We start from the raw sequence: 15062 nt of genomic DNA, 5'->3' as shown, positions 1-15062 counted from the left end.
CCAAGACCCTGCAGTGGGTTTCCTCTCTTGCTTTTGTCTTTATTTTTAAAGATGAAACTGTGGTTAGACTCTCAAATTAGTCTTTAGAAACCTCAGTGGATGGCTTGGTCACAGACCTATCAGTGTGGGAGTGAGTGAGGGGCACTGGGCCATGAAGGAGCTACACTCAGGGCATCCTTGTTGGCTGAGAAAGCTGTAGGTGTAAATGCCAAGGTCAGGCAGTGGGGAGGGGCCTGGCTCTTCCATGTGCAGTGGGAACAAGCACAGGATCAGGAGTGTGGGTATTGAACTGAAATGAACTTGGGGTTGTGTCTCAGCTCCACCATTTCTTAGTCCTGTGACCTTGGGCTGGTATTTAGTGCCTTTGAGATTCCATTTCCTCATGTGTGATACAGGGATAGTAATAGTATCTATTTAAAAAAATAATTCATTCCTTAATTCAATGCAAAATTTATTGAGTACTTCCTCCTTATAAACACTGGTCCTGGCACAAGCATACAGTAGTGAGAAGGCCCCTGTCCTCATGACACTCATGTGTTCTGGTAAGGGGACAGGGTTTTATGTTGATCAAATAAGAATATATATATTTGATTGACTCAAATAAGAATGTATATATATTCTTATAAATACATATAAATTTATATAAAATATGTAAATTTATAATTATATATGTACATAAATTCTTATGTATATGTAAAACTTACCACCATGCTTATATATATGTAAAACACATATGTAAAACCTATATATATATATATATATATATATATATATATATGTAAAACTTAACACACAAAAAGTGCTTGACAAATGGTAGCTGTTATTGTTATTCTATTGTATTAAATACTGGAAATATGGTATAAATGATCAGGCAGAGAATAAGAAAAGATATCTTCATTTGGTACAATGTTTAATTTCTTCTTCATATTTATATCTCTCTTTTGGTTAAGGAGAGTGTGTTAGTCCCCCAAAGAAACAGGATCTAGTATATGCAGATCAGCAACAGCAAGCTGGAGACCCAGGGGAGCACATGGGATAGTTCCCTAATCTTGGCAGGCCCAACACTAAGAAGAGCTGAAGTCTTAATTTGAGTCCAAAAGTCAGGAAACTGCCAATGCTACACTTGAAAGGATGTCAGGCCAGAAGAACTCTCTCAGGTTCAGGAGAAGGTGAGCCTTTTTGTTCTAGTAGGCCTTCATCTGCTTGGCCAAGGCCCACCCACATTAGAGAGAGCAATCTGCTTTACTCAGTCTACTGAGTCAAATGCTAATCTAATCCAAAAACTTTACAGAAACACCCAGAATAATCTTTGACCAAATAGCTGGGCACCCCATAGCCAAGTCTAGCTGACACATAAAATTAACCAGCACAGGGAGCTATGGTCAGAGAATACTATAGCTGAGAAAGCTCTTGGGGAAGAGCTGAGTGACCACTCTGTCCTGAAGTGGAAGGTAACCCTGGCTGGGACTTGGGACAGGATGCAAACTAGTTGTCCTGGGGCTCCATGCAATCCAAAGATGTGTTTTTGTTGGTTTACACTATATTTTGTCAATTTATGCCAACATTTAAAGATTAAAGAGTTCTGGGGCGCCTGGGTGGCTCAGTCGGTAAAGCGGCCAACTTCGGCTCAGGTCATGATCTCACGGTCCGTGAGTTCGAGCCCCGCGTCGGGCTCTGTGCTGACAGCTCAGAGCCTGGAGCCTGTTTCGGATGCTGTGTCTCCCTCTCTCTGACCCTCCCCCGTTCATGCTCTGTCTCTCTCTGTCTCAAAAATAAATAAACGTTAAAAAAAAAAATTAAAAAAAATAAAGATTAAAGAGTTCATGTTAAAAATCTGAATGTCCAGCTTCCCATGAAAATATAGCAGTGGGCATGTGGAGATTAGGCATCCACTCTCACATGACAACCATCAGTGGAGGCACTGCAAGCAGTGTTGGGAAAACTCCATCCCCTCCAACTGGGGAGTAGCTATGCCATCCAGAGGAATTGGCCTTGGGCAAAGAGCTGGAAGAGGACCCACAGCTCCATGCAGCTACCATATTTCTTAAGTTTGTACCAACATTTAAAAACTAGGGATTTCACATTTGAAATCTCATGAAAAATTAGAGCTGGTCACATGGAGTTCAGGCATCTTTGTAGGTCAGGGTTGTGTCTTCTTCAAACTTAACCCTCAGAGATCGGCCTTAAGATGCAATCTTTTAGAGCCATAGAATCATGAAAAGCCTGATTCTCAACTTCTGGGGCACAATGAAGGAACTTGGGGATGTTTAGACAGGAGAAAAAATGCCTCAAGGGAACCAAGAACTTCTTTGAAATAGCAGAAGGGCTGTCCTATTGAAGTGGAATTCAGCTAATCCTGAATGTCCCCAGAGGTCAGGAGTCCAACCAGGGACCAACAGTTGGGAGGAGGCAAGTTTGTGGTGAGCATCATGCAGACTTTTCCAGCTCCTTAGAAGTAGAAAAGTCTGGTGCATAAGGCAGTAAGGCCCCATGGCTGAGGGGGCCATGGGGGCTAAGAGGGACATTCCATTGCTGGACTGGAAGTTGACTGGGTCAGGGCTTGCAAACCTTTTTCATGGGTGGTACACAGAGACAATGAAAATGTTTGTACATCATACAGGAGATAGACTGGAGGATATGTGAACCCCAAAAGGGGTCGCACACAGGCCCAGAGGGTCAGGCCATGGCAGGCCTGATATGAGGAGACTCAGGATTTGTTTTAGGCCGGTTTGCCAAGATACGCAAACACAGAGATGATTCACGAAGGAAGTTTACACTCGCAAGTCCCAAGAAACAGGAGGCAGAGCGTGCCGTGCAGGGGGACCACACAGAGCAGCACAGAGCAGGTCAGGAGACACAGACAGAGGGGGAAAATGTGGGCAAGAGCCTGTAATGTGGCTTCCTTGGGAAGGATGGACGAAGCAGGGAAAGCAGGTCTAGAATTAGCTAATTGGAATAATTCCAGCAGCTTCTGGGGCATAGAGGCTGTCCCCAGCTGTGTGGCACATGGCCCTGGAGTAATTAGAGTAGGAGGCTCATGCTCGAAGGGTGAGAGCCCAATAAACAAGGGGAATAGGGGTGGTAGGGGGGCTCCAGATTGGTTGGTTTGTGTATAAAGTCATACTCTCAAAAACTGGCTAACACTAGTCCTTCCAGGGTCAGCAAGGCCCTACAGGCCAAAGCGCCAAATGCAGAAACTAGAAAACATGGTTATGACAAGGCCCTGTCCACATGATCCAAGGGGATCGTTTCTCCAGGTGCACCAGGAAGATGTCTTCACGGCCTTCCAGCCCCAAGGTGCTATAATCAGACAGCACATCCAAGCCAGAAGCAACCTGAGAGTCCAGCCTTTCTCTCTCTCTGTACAGAGGGGACCCTAGGCCCAAAGAGGTGAACTGACTTGGTCACAGTCCCAGGATTAGTTGTACCCATGAGGGTGGAAGGGGCTGGAAGGAACGGCCATTCTGAGAGTCCAGGACAAGATGACATGGGCGAGGAAATGCCTCTAGCCTGCAGCATCCAGGGGCCCCGAGGGCAGTGGGAAAGGGGCGGTAGCTCAGTCCCTGCCAGGACAGATGTCCTGATTCCCCCTACTCTGCTCTGGACACACAAAGAAGGCCTAGAGCCAGATGCAGCCCAGGATAAGGAGACTTCACACAGGTCCCGGCTTTGCCCTGCTCCGAGCATCAGACGTGGGCAGCTCATTTCCCTCCCTGGAATCAGCCTCAGCCACTTGATCTGTTCATTCTCATTCTTAATTCCTGTTAAAATAAAAATTCCTACTGTCGCCCCACCCATTTATTCTGAAGGGTAGATCTAGAGTAGGCCTCCTATATTTGCATACACCTGAGAAGCATTCAGAGTTTGGAAGCCACTAGACTGGGTGATCTCCTGGACCCCCCTCCAATGCTAAATCCTACACCATTCTGATCATCTGGGCTGGTCCCTGCGGGTAAATTCTGAGCACCAAACATGGAGGCCATGGAGGACGAGAGTGGAAATGACTTCTCAAGTTTCCAGCCACTAGGTATAGAAGGGAGACAGAACTCAGATCCCTTTCCTGTGTTAGTCCTGCTCAAGCTGCCTTAACAGGATACCATGGACTCAGTGACTTAAACAGCAGATATTTCGTTCTCACTGCTCTGGAAACTGGAAATTCAAGATCAATGTGTCAGCAGGCTTGGTTTCTTCTGGGGCCTCTCTCCTTGGCTTGTAGATGACAGTCTTCTTGCTGTGTCCTTACACGGTCTTTTCTCTGTACGCAGCTGGTGTTTCTTTGTGGGTCTAAATTTCCTCTTTTTAAGGACACCACATTGGATTAGGGCCCACCCTAATGGCCTCATTTTACCTTAATCACCTCTTTAAAGGTCCTATGTTCAAATATGGTCAATTCTGATGTCCTGAGCATTAGAACTTGAACATGGGAAGCCCTTACACCTGCCTCGTGGGGCTGTGTTCTTTCCTTTGTTCCACAGGCCTCACCCATGGTGAGCTTCTTCTCCCCACTCCAAGTTATGCACTCAGTGCTGCTTCTCACCTTTGGTGAGCCCTGTGTCTACCAAGTTTACCATGTCCATCCACATCTGGCTCAGTGCTCTGCCCATATGACCTGTTTGTTCCCAGCAGGGTCATGGGCCGTGGCAGCGTGCAGGGTAGCCTCTGTTCTAGGTTCTTTCTTCCCCTCACCTGGCACCCAGCCATGGCAATTAGACACTTGACAAATGATGGCGATGCTGACAGCCAAGAATAGATTCCGAGAGTGGGAGGTTAGTCTGCTCAGCCAGTGCTGTGGGGACGAAGGGGGATGTGGTTGCCAACTCCGTGCAGGGATAAGCAGAGACCAGAGTTCAGAGTGGACTGAGAGTCCAGCAGAAGCCACATCTGTGATTGCAAAGCTATGGGAGAATATTTTGGGACATGTACCTTCCAAGCCTACATGTAGCTCTACAATCCTAAGAGCTTAAGACTAGACCCAGACAGCTTCAGGTGGACTCAGGCTAGTCAGGTCTAGGCAGGCCTGGGGAGGCTTGACTGTACCCCCCCCCGCCCCCACCCAAGGCCTCTGCTGAAAGACTGAGTGGGCTCTGGATTATCCAGTTGCCATCACTGGTGTCAGCAAAGCTCATCCAGACTGATTTCTATGGGTTTCTTGAGGTGGGCATTAAAATGTGGTTAAGCACTCAACTCTTGATTTCAGCTCAGGTTGTGATCTCATGGTTGCTGACAGTGCAGAGCCTGCTTGGGATTCTCTCTCTCCCTCTCTTTCTGCCTCTCCCCTGCTCATGCACACTCTCTCTCTCTCTTTCAAAATAAAAAAATAAAAATAAAATGTGTCTGAACTACAGGTTGTCTTGGTATGGAATGATCTAGGAACACCCTACCCCAAATAGTCTTGTGTCTCTGAAGTCCTGTGTTTGGAACCAGGACTTGCTGGGCAAAGCAGGGGAGCATGGTTCATGCCTGGCAACTCCCAAGGCAGAGCCCGTACCCACCAGTAGCAGTTGTAGAAAAACTCCTTTAACACATCATAGGGAGGGACTCTCCAGTACTAAAAATGGTCCAAAACATGGAATGAATGGGTTGTCTTTGACAAGAATGAGTCCCTGTCATTGAAATGTTTGTGTACATGCTTGATGGAGCCAGAGGAACACAGACGATTTGTGATCATGACCAACACTTGACATTAAGGAGTTTACCAAGTGTTATTATATACATCATTTTTGTTCATCTTCATAACCCTTCTAGGGAATGGTATGAGCACATTCAACTTTTGTGAGTGAGCTCATTGAGGTTCAGGTCAGTAACAGGATTTGTCCTAGATGGGTTGAGTGGGCAGGATCGACCCGGAAGACGTGCTTCTTCCAAACCCACTATGATACCAACTCTTCTCTCCTAGAAGCCTCCTTTGGCTGCTAGTTGGGAGGCCTCAGTTCTGATCCTTTTTCTGCAGCCTGTTGAGTGTGGGCCTTTACCTTTTCTGAGCTAGCGTCCCCTCCCCTGGAAAGGAAGAGGGAAGAGGGAGGAGACAGGGCAAGTGCTTTGTGAACTGTCACTTGCTACTTCATGTGTGAGGGATGAGTATTTCTACTTAAGGCCACCATTAAAATGTAGATGCCCTGTCTACATTCTGGGCACATAAGAACATAGGCTCAGGTTGGAAGAAGCCTCTCCCAAGAGGACAGTCCATGGTGGGCAGGGTGAAGTTAAGATCAGAGAGGGATTGTATGCAGGTGTGGAAGGTTCTAGAGGACAGGGGCCTCCTCCTGTGTTTAACTCTGTACCTGATTGGTGTTACCTGCATGGTCAGTCTTTATGGGATCACTTGGACTCTTGTACCCACAAGATGGTTTACCATGGGTAACAAGGGCCTCCTGAAAAAGCCTTCAGTCCTGTGGTTATACCCTTCAAAAGATCCCTGCTCTGTTCCCCACAACCAAGAGTTCAGCTCTCTGTGTTTGGGAAGGTCGCTTAACACCTCTGGCCTCATCTATAAAACAAAGGAGGTAAAAAACCAAACAGTTCATTTGTAAGCCCCCTTCAGTGTGATTCTCACCACCAATGAGTTTATAATTTTAGTTGCTCTGTTTTCCCTGATACCAATATCTCAAGTCATTCCCCCCCCCCCCCAACTATTTTCCTGCCCCTCACATTTTGTTTCTCGGCCTCTCAGTTCTCCCTCAACAACCCAGGGGCTTCCCTGTGGCTAATGATTTTACCTCCCAAAATTTTAGATCCAAGAGGGCACTTCAGGAAGCATCTAATCTGGTCCTGCAGCTTTACCCTGGAATTCAGGGCCCCTGAAAAGTGTTTTGGGAGTTCTGTAAACATCAAAACATTTTCTGCCAAACAAGGCAGAAATAAACCTCCTCCTGAAACCAGGCTATCACTTTTAACAGTTTGAAATATTCATGCTCAAGACTTTGTTGGAAACACATTCCTATCCCCTAATCTCTTCACTTTTTTGGATGAGAAAACTGAGGTCCCCACAGGTGAGGTGACTTGGCCAAGTTATCGAAGGATCATTGTGGCCTTTGAGTTAAATGTGATTCAAAAGAATTACATGCTATAGATTTTGTATGTGTATGTAAGGAGTGAGAAAATTCTGGGTCGCCAGAAGGAAAGAGTAGAAGTGGGTGCCTCTGGAGGCTCTCGAGGCCCTGGCGGTGGACATAAGGCCCACACTGCCCTCCTGCCTGAGCCCTGTGGGAGGGGAAGGGCCTCAGGGCTCGCTCCCCTCACCTAGCCTGTTCTGGGCCACAGAGCACTTTCTGGGTTCTGCTGTACTCTCTCCCTTCTGCCTCAAGTCTGTGGTGAAGCTGTGGAGAAGGGGGTTGCTGTTCTTTTTTTCTGACTTCCTGTGTGCTTCAGAAACCAATGAAGGAAGAACAAAACGCAGAAAGGGTTGAGGACCGTTATGCCAAACATAGACTTATACCCGCCTTGGGGGGAACTGGATTCATGACTTTTATTAATGAGAGCCCAGGATTGTGACTTCTCCACTCCCTACTGGGCTGCTAGAGAACACGCTTGGGGCTGAAGTAGGTAGTGGGGACCTCGTTATTTTCAGGCTTGGGTCAAATATATCTATACAGGTAGCCAAAGCGATTTTTGAGAACTATTCATCCTTGAAGCCAAACCCATCAGAAAGGAAAACTTCATTACCTCTCTACTATGACTGTTTTAATTCCTCTGTGTCTCCTTTTCTGCATACAACCTAGTTACAACCACAGCAGTGTATTTGTGTAGTGAGGAGGCATATGATCTTTGGAGTTTTTACATTAAATTTGATTATATATGCCAAGTAGTCTCCTTAGCAATGACCTTTCCAGGCAGACAGGAACCAATGTATGAGTGCAGCTCTGTAGCTCAGTGAGAAGGACAGAGCTATGGGAAAACACCCTACATTTCTTTTCCTTTTTTTTGAATCACTCATTGCTGAGCCCATAAACTCCGATTCACAGGGCCTCCTACTCAAATATTGCCCCACAGCAGACCCTACGTGTTCATTCTTTCCTGGCCTCGTCTGGCCACCTGGCTTAGTTTCTATGCCCCAACTTTGGATCCATGAGAACTTTCCCTTCCATAGCTCTTTTAAAAGTGTCGAACAGTAACTTTGCCTCCCTTCAGGCTCAGACAATTTGGGGTTGGATTTTCCCTTTGTGTTTTGTTTTGTTGTTCTAACCAGGGAAGAAAAAGATCCTGCACCAGTTCGAGCAGGGGCTGGAAAGATTGTGGAAACAGGGCTCTAAGCTGGGGGGTTTCTCACCTCTGCGCTCAGGAGCCTGACCTCAGACCACCGTGGCTGGTGTTTTTAAAAAGAGTTCCCCCCAATTTTCTGAGCTCTGAATAAATGAAACCACCTGCTTCTTCTCTTTCTGTCCATTTCCCAATAATGGGCTTGGGTAACAAAATACTGAAACAGAAACCACTACTGTGCTCTGAAATAAGATACTCAGAGTCACCCAGAAAGGGCCTGCGTGTGAGAATTGACTGCAATGCTGTGAGACCCATCGCTGTACTGAATATTTGTCAAACCCGTCCTGGTAGGGAGAGGCCTACAGCCAGGGAATCGAGAGATCTGGGTTCCAGCCAAGAATCCCCACACACTGTTGTTTCTCTGAAGCTCAGTTCTCACCAGAGAGACAGGGGCCAAACCGGCTGTCCCCCCCGCCCCCCACTGCCCTTGGGCTTGTATCAGAATCACCAGGGATGTCAGTTAAACATATAGAAGGCTGGACCCAGCCCTAGAGGTCTCCACTCACTAGGGTGGGACTGAGCTTTGCATTGTATGCATATACTTAGATCTAGATTGTTACAGAAAAATTATTCAGACACTTGTTACAGATGGTAAGGCAGACTTTATTCAGGAGGACTACAACAATGGGGTTTTGCAGTAGGGGAAAGAAATTGAAATAAAGCAAGAAAAAATAGGCATTTATAGCTAAGGAGCAGTGTAGGGATCAGTGGATGGAAAATTGTGAAGAGGGCAGAGTAATTTTTTTTTAAGTTTATTTATTTATTTTGAGAGAGAGCAGAGGAGAGGCAGAGAGAGAGAATTTCAAGTAGGCTCTGTGCTGTCAGTGTGGAGCCCCAAGCAGGTCTCAAATTCATGACCTGTGAGATCATGACCTGAGCCAAAACCAAGAGTCAGATGCTTAACCAACTGAGCCACCCAGGCGCCCCAGGGGTAGGGTGATTCTTTATGTAAATGGACCTAACAGGATTCCTGTTGAAGGCTGACCAGAGCCATCAAATATTACCTAGTGGATGGGGATGGGGTGGGGGGCAGGAGATTTGATCAGATATCAAGAGTAATCAGCTATAGAAGGTGGGGAATACTGGCTAAGCCTACCTAGCAGTATTCTTGCTAAAGATGGACTCCTTGAGGATAGAGGTAGAAGCTGAAGCTCAGGTCTAGTCGAGCAGTGGACCCAAAGGAACCCAACTGAAATCTGATCAAGGAGAGAGTCTTTGTCAATATATATACTGACATATGTGTACACAGCCAGGGTGAGGAAGCCATGGGACCAGGTGCTATTTGAGACATGTTTCAGATCCAACAGTCTACTTTTTTAATAATTAGAATCCAGAATCTCAAAGCACAGTACCCTGGGAGTGTCTGGGGGCCAAGCAAGGCCTCCTTCACGGCCAGCCCTGGCCCCCACATCACTGCAGGGTGTAGGGGTAAAGAGACCTCACCTGGCGCCCATCTGGGCTCTGCCTGAGCCACAGCTCTGCTCTCTACTTGCTGTATGACCTTCGGGAGGTCACTCTGCTCAGCCTCACCTCCTTCATCTGTAGGATGAATGAGAACAGTACCTACTACCTTTTAGGTGTGTTATTAGGGTTGATTGAACCGACTCAGTGTGCACATGAGGTGCTGGCCCAGGAAGGTCCAGGGAAGTGCTCTGCGTTAACTGCTGTTAGTTCCCGGAAGTGAGCCCTTGGTGGGCATGCACAGGGGGAGGGAGGAAGGGGACACATACTCAGGGTCTCAGGGCTGGAGAGGGAATCGGGGTCTTAGGTACACAGGTGCTGCCAATGCTCTGCTCTCTTAAGAGGACTGTCTACGGTTGAAGGTAACATTCTGTAGTCCCGGGGTTCTCTTGGCAGGTATATTATCTCTCTACCCTATTCACCCCTAATCCTGATTGTGGAGAGAATCCAGAAATCTGGATTTCCAGGGACTGTCTGCCCTCTAGTCTAGCTTTGGGGCCGGGAGATTGGCCACTCTCTGAGCTATGCACAGAGCACAGAAAGGAGGACCGTGTTGCGGGGGGAGGTAGAGATGGACAATGGAAAGAGGGCTGCCTTCTATCTGTAGGGAAGCCACTGATTTTTTTTATACATATTTAACCAGTTTAACAGTAAAAGAACTTAATATCTTTTATCTATATGTCATTCTAAATGTAGATATATTTTTACGTCATTATAATCAGCATGTAAGCTTCATTCCCTGTCACTTAACATTTTTATACTAAGATTTTCATGCATCACCACTGCTTATACTTTAATCATAGAGTTTGTCATCATCGATATTGCCTAGAACCCCCCTAAGCATTGCTCTGAGGATTTCGTTCTGATTTTACTCTCTCACTGTTATAAATCACACAGGTATGAACATCTTTGTGCAAATGCTCTGTGATCTCCCCTTTTAGATATATGGGATGCGTTTCCCCAAGTTGGGTGACCAGGTCAGTACACTGAGTTGCTTTATATTTGACCAGCTCGGCTTCAGAAAGCCAGTTCTCAATCAACTCTGCCAGTTGTGACTGTTTCATTTCAAGGCCATAAACATAAGACTTTATTATTTTTCTCCAGGTTTCTTGACTTAGTTAATAGATTTGTAGTGCTACCTCAAAGCTGTTTTTATTAGCATTTTTACCTGCCCAGGATTTCTCCAACTATTTTTAATTTCCTCAAGTATTTTCACACACAGGTGGCATCCTGCTTGCCTGACGGGGCATCTAAATAGCTCTTCTATCCAATTCGCAGGAAAATGAAAGCTGATTGCTACAGGGTACAGATGGGGGCCATGGTCATGTTTAATGGTTTTGATTTGTGTTTATATAAAGCAAATTTGTATACTGGATTTGTGAAGAGGAGCAGACTGGGGATTGGCAGGTGGAGAGGCTTGTTCGCGAAGATGTTTTAGCTGTTTTCAAGGTGGTCATAGACGAGGGGACAACTGTTGGAACTGGCTTTGTACTTTCTTGTGGGAAGAAAAGTGGGGGCGTTTTCTTTGTATTATTGATTTTTTTCCTGTTTATCAAATGTACCATAAGAGATGACAAAGAAATAAAAGTTTACATCGCCATCATCATTATGCGTGTTAATATATCCAAGGCTGCTGTTCCTTGGCTGGTGTTCTAGTTCCTGGCTAGAAACTAATGAGCTTACATGGAAGTTTTTGTTTGAGCAGAATACTGGGGCCACACAGAAAAGCAGTGTTCATCTGAGCTATCCTCTCTGCATGTGTGGAGACAAAGCCCAGAGTGGGGCGGTGGGGGGATGGGGGGGGGCTTGCTGAATGGATTTGAGCTGTAAGCACAAACTTGAATTTGTTGGGTTAAAGTGGGAAATCTGAGGGGCGCCTGGGTGGCTCAGTTGGTTAAGCGTCCAACTCTTGGTTTCAGCTCAGGTCATGATCTCCTGGTTCCTGTGCTGACAGCACTGAGCCTGGTTGGGATTCTCTCATTCTCTCTGACCCTGCCCCCCTCTCTCTCTCTAAGTAAATAAATAAACTTTAAAAAAGATGGGAAATCTGAGTTCTGGTCCTGCCTGTGCCACTTAACAAAGGCAAGCTGCTCAGTCACTTTTTCTCCTCCTCCAAATGGGAAGGACACCTGCTTTGGGAAATAATCAACAAGATAGCAAGAGTGCAGATACTCTGGAAAGTGTGTGGTCCTGCAAATGTAAAGACCCTCTTCCCTCCTGTCTCTCCGTTGCAGTTTTTCAATCCTTGACTTGGATGAGCGAGTAGGGTCTGCCTGTTGCATGACCGGCCCTATAACCATTTGAAACCAGCAATGCTGTCCTCACTTCCCAGGACTCCACTCTCCCTTCTCTCCTGCATCATATGACAGAGCCCCCAGGGTCCCAGGGCTCTGCATATCCTCCCCCTAGAATGCAGCCTCTCAAACCCCCCGGCTGCCTGGGCCAGCAGTGCTGTTGATGTGGTCATGTCTACGCAGAGCCCCGGGGAAAGTCACCACTCTTGTTTTAGGGATTTTCTAGTAGCCCCAAAATGCATTGATCTTTTTGGCAGCCATGTCACAGTGACTAACAGTGAGCTCACAGATAACTTAAACCCCATTTTTTTAACCCATGCTGTTGCTAAACTACATCTTCCTCATCCCAGCTTGGGGAAGATTATTTTTTTATCTTCGTGAAGAACTTCACATTTATCCCATTTCACCAGTTGTGTTTCATTACACTTGGCATGTCTTACCAACCTATGCAGATTTCAGGGGTCCTTTGTGGCCTGAAATTAAAGTCCAAATGTCTCCCACTCCTGTGCTTAACTTGGAGCTTCTTGTTTGATAACCACAAACTCCTTAATGTCAAATTAAAAGGTGTGAACAAAGGCCAATTAAAATAGCAGTCGGTCCCCAAGTGAATATAGACACTGGATCCTCGGTTGGTGGAGAAACCATTTGACAGGTTATGAATTCACCTGCTTGTCATCTGCCCTCCTCATTAACCTCTTTTTTTTTTTTAACGTTTATTTATTTTTGAGACAGAGAGAGACAGAGCATGAACGGGGGAGGGTCAGAGAGAGGGAGACACAGAATCTGAAACAGGCTCCAGGCTCTGAGCCATCAGCACAGAGCCCGACGCGGGGCTCAAACTCACGAACTGCGAGATCATGACCTGAGCCGAAGTGGGATGTTTAACCGACCGAGCCACCCAGGCGCCCCCTCATTAACCTCTTAAGAAAATGGGGGAAACCCAGTCAAATACCCAACTGAAGCACTGACTGGTCACAGTGCCAAATTTCCCTGCTCAACAGCCAACTCTGTAACGCACACAGACAGGGAAAGGAGATTCGCTGGAGTGGAAGGCTGGGAGAAAAGGAAAAAGTTGAGATCATGCCTCAAAGTGGAGAAGCTGGAGAAGAATTTAGTTTCAGGTTAGAGATGACAAAGAATGTGGTTTTGAAAGCTACACCCTTTAAGAGGTTGGACAGTAACAGAAGCCCCTTGGAGGGAAACACACATCTGAAAACCCTGTGCTTCTGTGCACCTTGTATATTGCTATCTCCGGGTGCCGGTGGTGAGGCTGCAGGGCCAGACCCCGAGGGTCGAGGGTCAGAAGCAGCTGGAGGCAAGTCCTGTGAAGTCTGACTCTGAAATCTGCACACCCCTCACCCCCGCCGCGTCTGTCCGAACCACTGTCCAGGCAGTGGTGTGCCGGAACCAGCTCTCACAAGCTGACAGCACCCATTCCTCCCCTAATCCACTTTCAGCAAAGCCACATGGGCAACTGGCAATCAGCCATGGAAGCATTTACACCGGGGAAATTGGCAAATGCTACCAATCAGGTCACCTTTTCGCTGCATTACCAGTTCTGAAACGCTTACCCGGGCCTCATCCAGACTGCTCTGCTGCCTCCCAGCTCACACCTGTGCTTCGTCCTGTGAGCAGCATCATATAAATATACATATTTTAACGTGTATTTATTTGGGGGGGGGGAGGGGGAGAGAGAGGAGGGCAGAGGATCCCGAAGCAGGCTCTGCACCGCCAGCAAGCAAGGCTCAAACCCACAAACCATGAGAGCATGACCTGAGCCGATGTCAGACGCCTAACCGACTGAGCCACCCGGGCGCCCCCAGAATTATATATTTTAAATAAAAATCTGCTTCTCCACAGGGCAAAGTTCAAATTCTTTAGCACGTTGCCACCATCTCCTCTCATTTCCCAACACCCCTCACCACCCTCCTCACCAGCCCTGCGTTATGTAATGCGGTTTCCCGATCGTCCTGAGATCCTGGGGCCCCCATAGGCAAGTGGTCTTCTGGGCTCCTCAAGCGGACAAGCATGGACCCCTGTCAGATCCCATATCACGCTGTGCCTAGTTTGTGTTTATCTCTTTCCTCTTGACAAGATTATGAATCTCTGCTGGACAGGGACCCTCTTCCTTCTTCTGGAGCCTGGCATGGCCCCGAAAACATAGGAAGGCAGAAATGGGGGGAGGAGCAGAAGGGAAGACCAGGAGAGGGGAGGGAGGAAGGAAGGAAAGGTGGGGGAGGGGGAAGGGAGGATGGGGAGGAGGGAAGGGGAAGGGAGGAAGGAGAGACAAAAGTAGCCACAGCCACTCATGAACTGGCCTACAAGGAGCAAGGTTGGGGAAAGCAGTGGAGCCCAGAGGCCACACAGGAGGTAAGCAGAATCTGCCTAGCTCTAGGGATCAAAGTCCTTGAACTAGTGAAAAGAACAGTAAGGGAGACAGGGTCATGAGTCTCTGTTGCACCCCTCCATCCCCCCAGCTGACAGCCAGCCCCACATCAGCGGGCCTCTGGGCTGGCAGGTGCTGGCAACAGAATGATCCCAAGTGGGTGATGTGTGGGGGGACGGCGAGCTGCAAATGTGTAGAGCCTCAAGAAATGCTTTTTGAATTACATTGAATTATAGCTGGGGATAATCACAACCTTTCTGGTTCCTTCCTTAGAGAGGTGACGGGGAGGGATGCTTGGAGCTGAGGGGAAGGGATTAACCAAGTAACTGATTGGGCGGTCCCAGAGTGGGCACGGCGCTGGCCCCTCGGGAACCGGGGCTGAAAGGGCCTAGGCTCGGAGGGGGGGAGTGTGCTGCGTGGCACCAGCGGGGCCCGACTTGCCCAGAAATGCAGGCCTGGCTCCCTGAGACTGCAAGGTCACTGCCAATTAGTTAAGCGGCTGCTCTCCGCAGGCCTTTGCAGAGGAAAGGCATGTGTTCCCCATTCCGTTGATGTGGAAACAGCAAGAGGAAGTGACTCAGAGACAGAGTGGAAATAAAGCGTGTGTCTCATGACATTCTGGCTTCTGCTAGATCCAAGGGGCTTATGTTGTGACTGTCTCCCAT

The 15062-nt window shown here is 47.5% G+C and overlaps 1 protein-coding gene across 6 annotated transcripts in view; it reads left to right on the top strand.

The window, feature by feature from the left end:
* PTK2B (protein tyrosine kinase 2 beta) overlaps positions 1-15062 on the top strand; it is a 125543-nt gene that overhangs the window by 41168 nt on the left and 69313 nt on the right. The window contains exon 1 of one of the 6 annotated variants that reach the window (XM_049632376.1): positions 14298-14381. The exons of the other annotated variants lie outside the window; for them this stretch is intronic. The gene's annotated coding sequence lies outside the window, so the exon portion shown is untranslated. Of the gene's footprint in view, positions 1-14297; positions 14382-15062 lie in introns of those variants that run through there. 6 annotated transcript variants of the gene reach the window in all.

The sequence above is a fragment of the Panthera uncia genome, chromosome B1 (genome assembly GCF_023721935.1).
Source record: "Panthera uncia isolate 11264 chromosome B1, Puncia_PCG_1.0, whole genome shotgun sequence".
Classification (NCBI taxonomy): domain Eukaryota; kingdom Metazoa; phylum Chordata; class Mammalia; order Carnivora; family Felidae; genus Panthera; species Panthera uncia.
The sequence above is the reverse complement of the archived record's forward strand: the minus strand, read 5'-3'. Positions and strand labels throughout refer to the sequence as shown.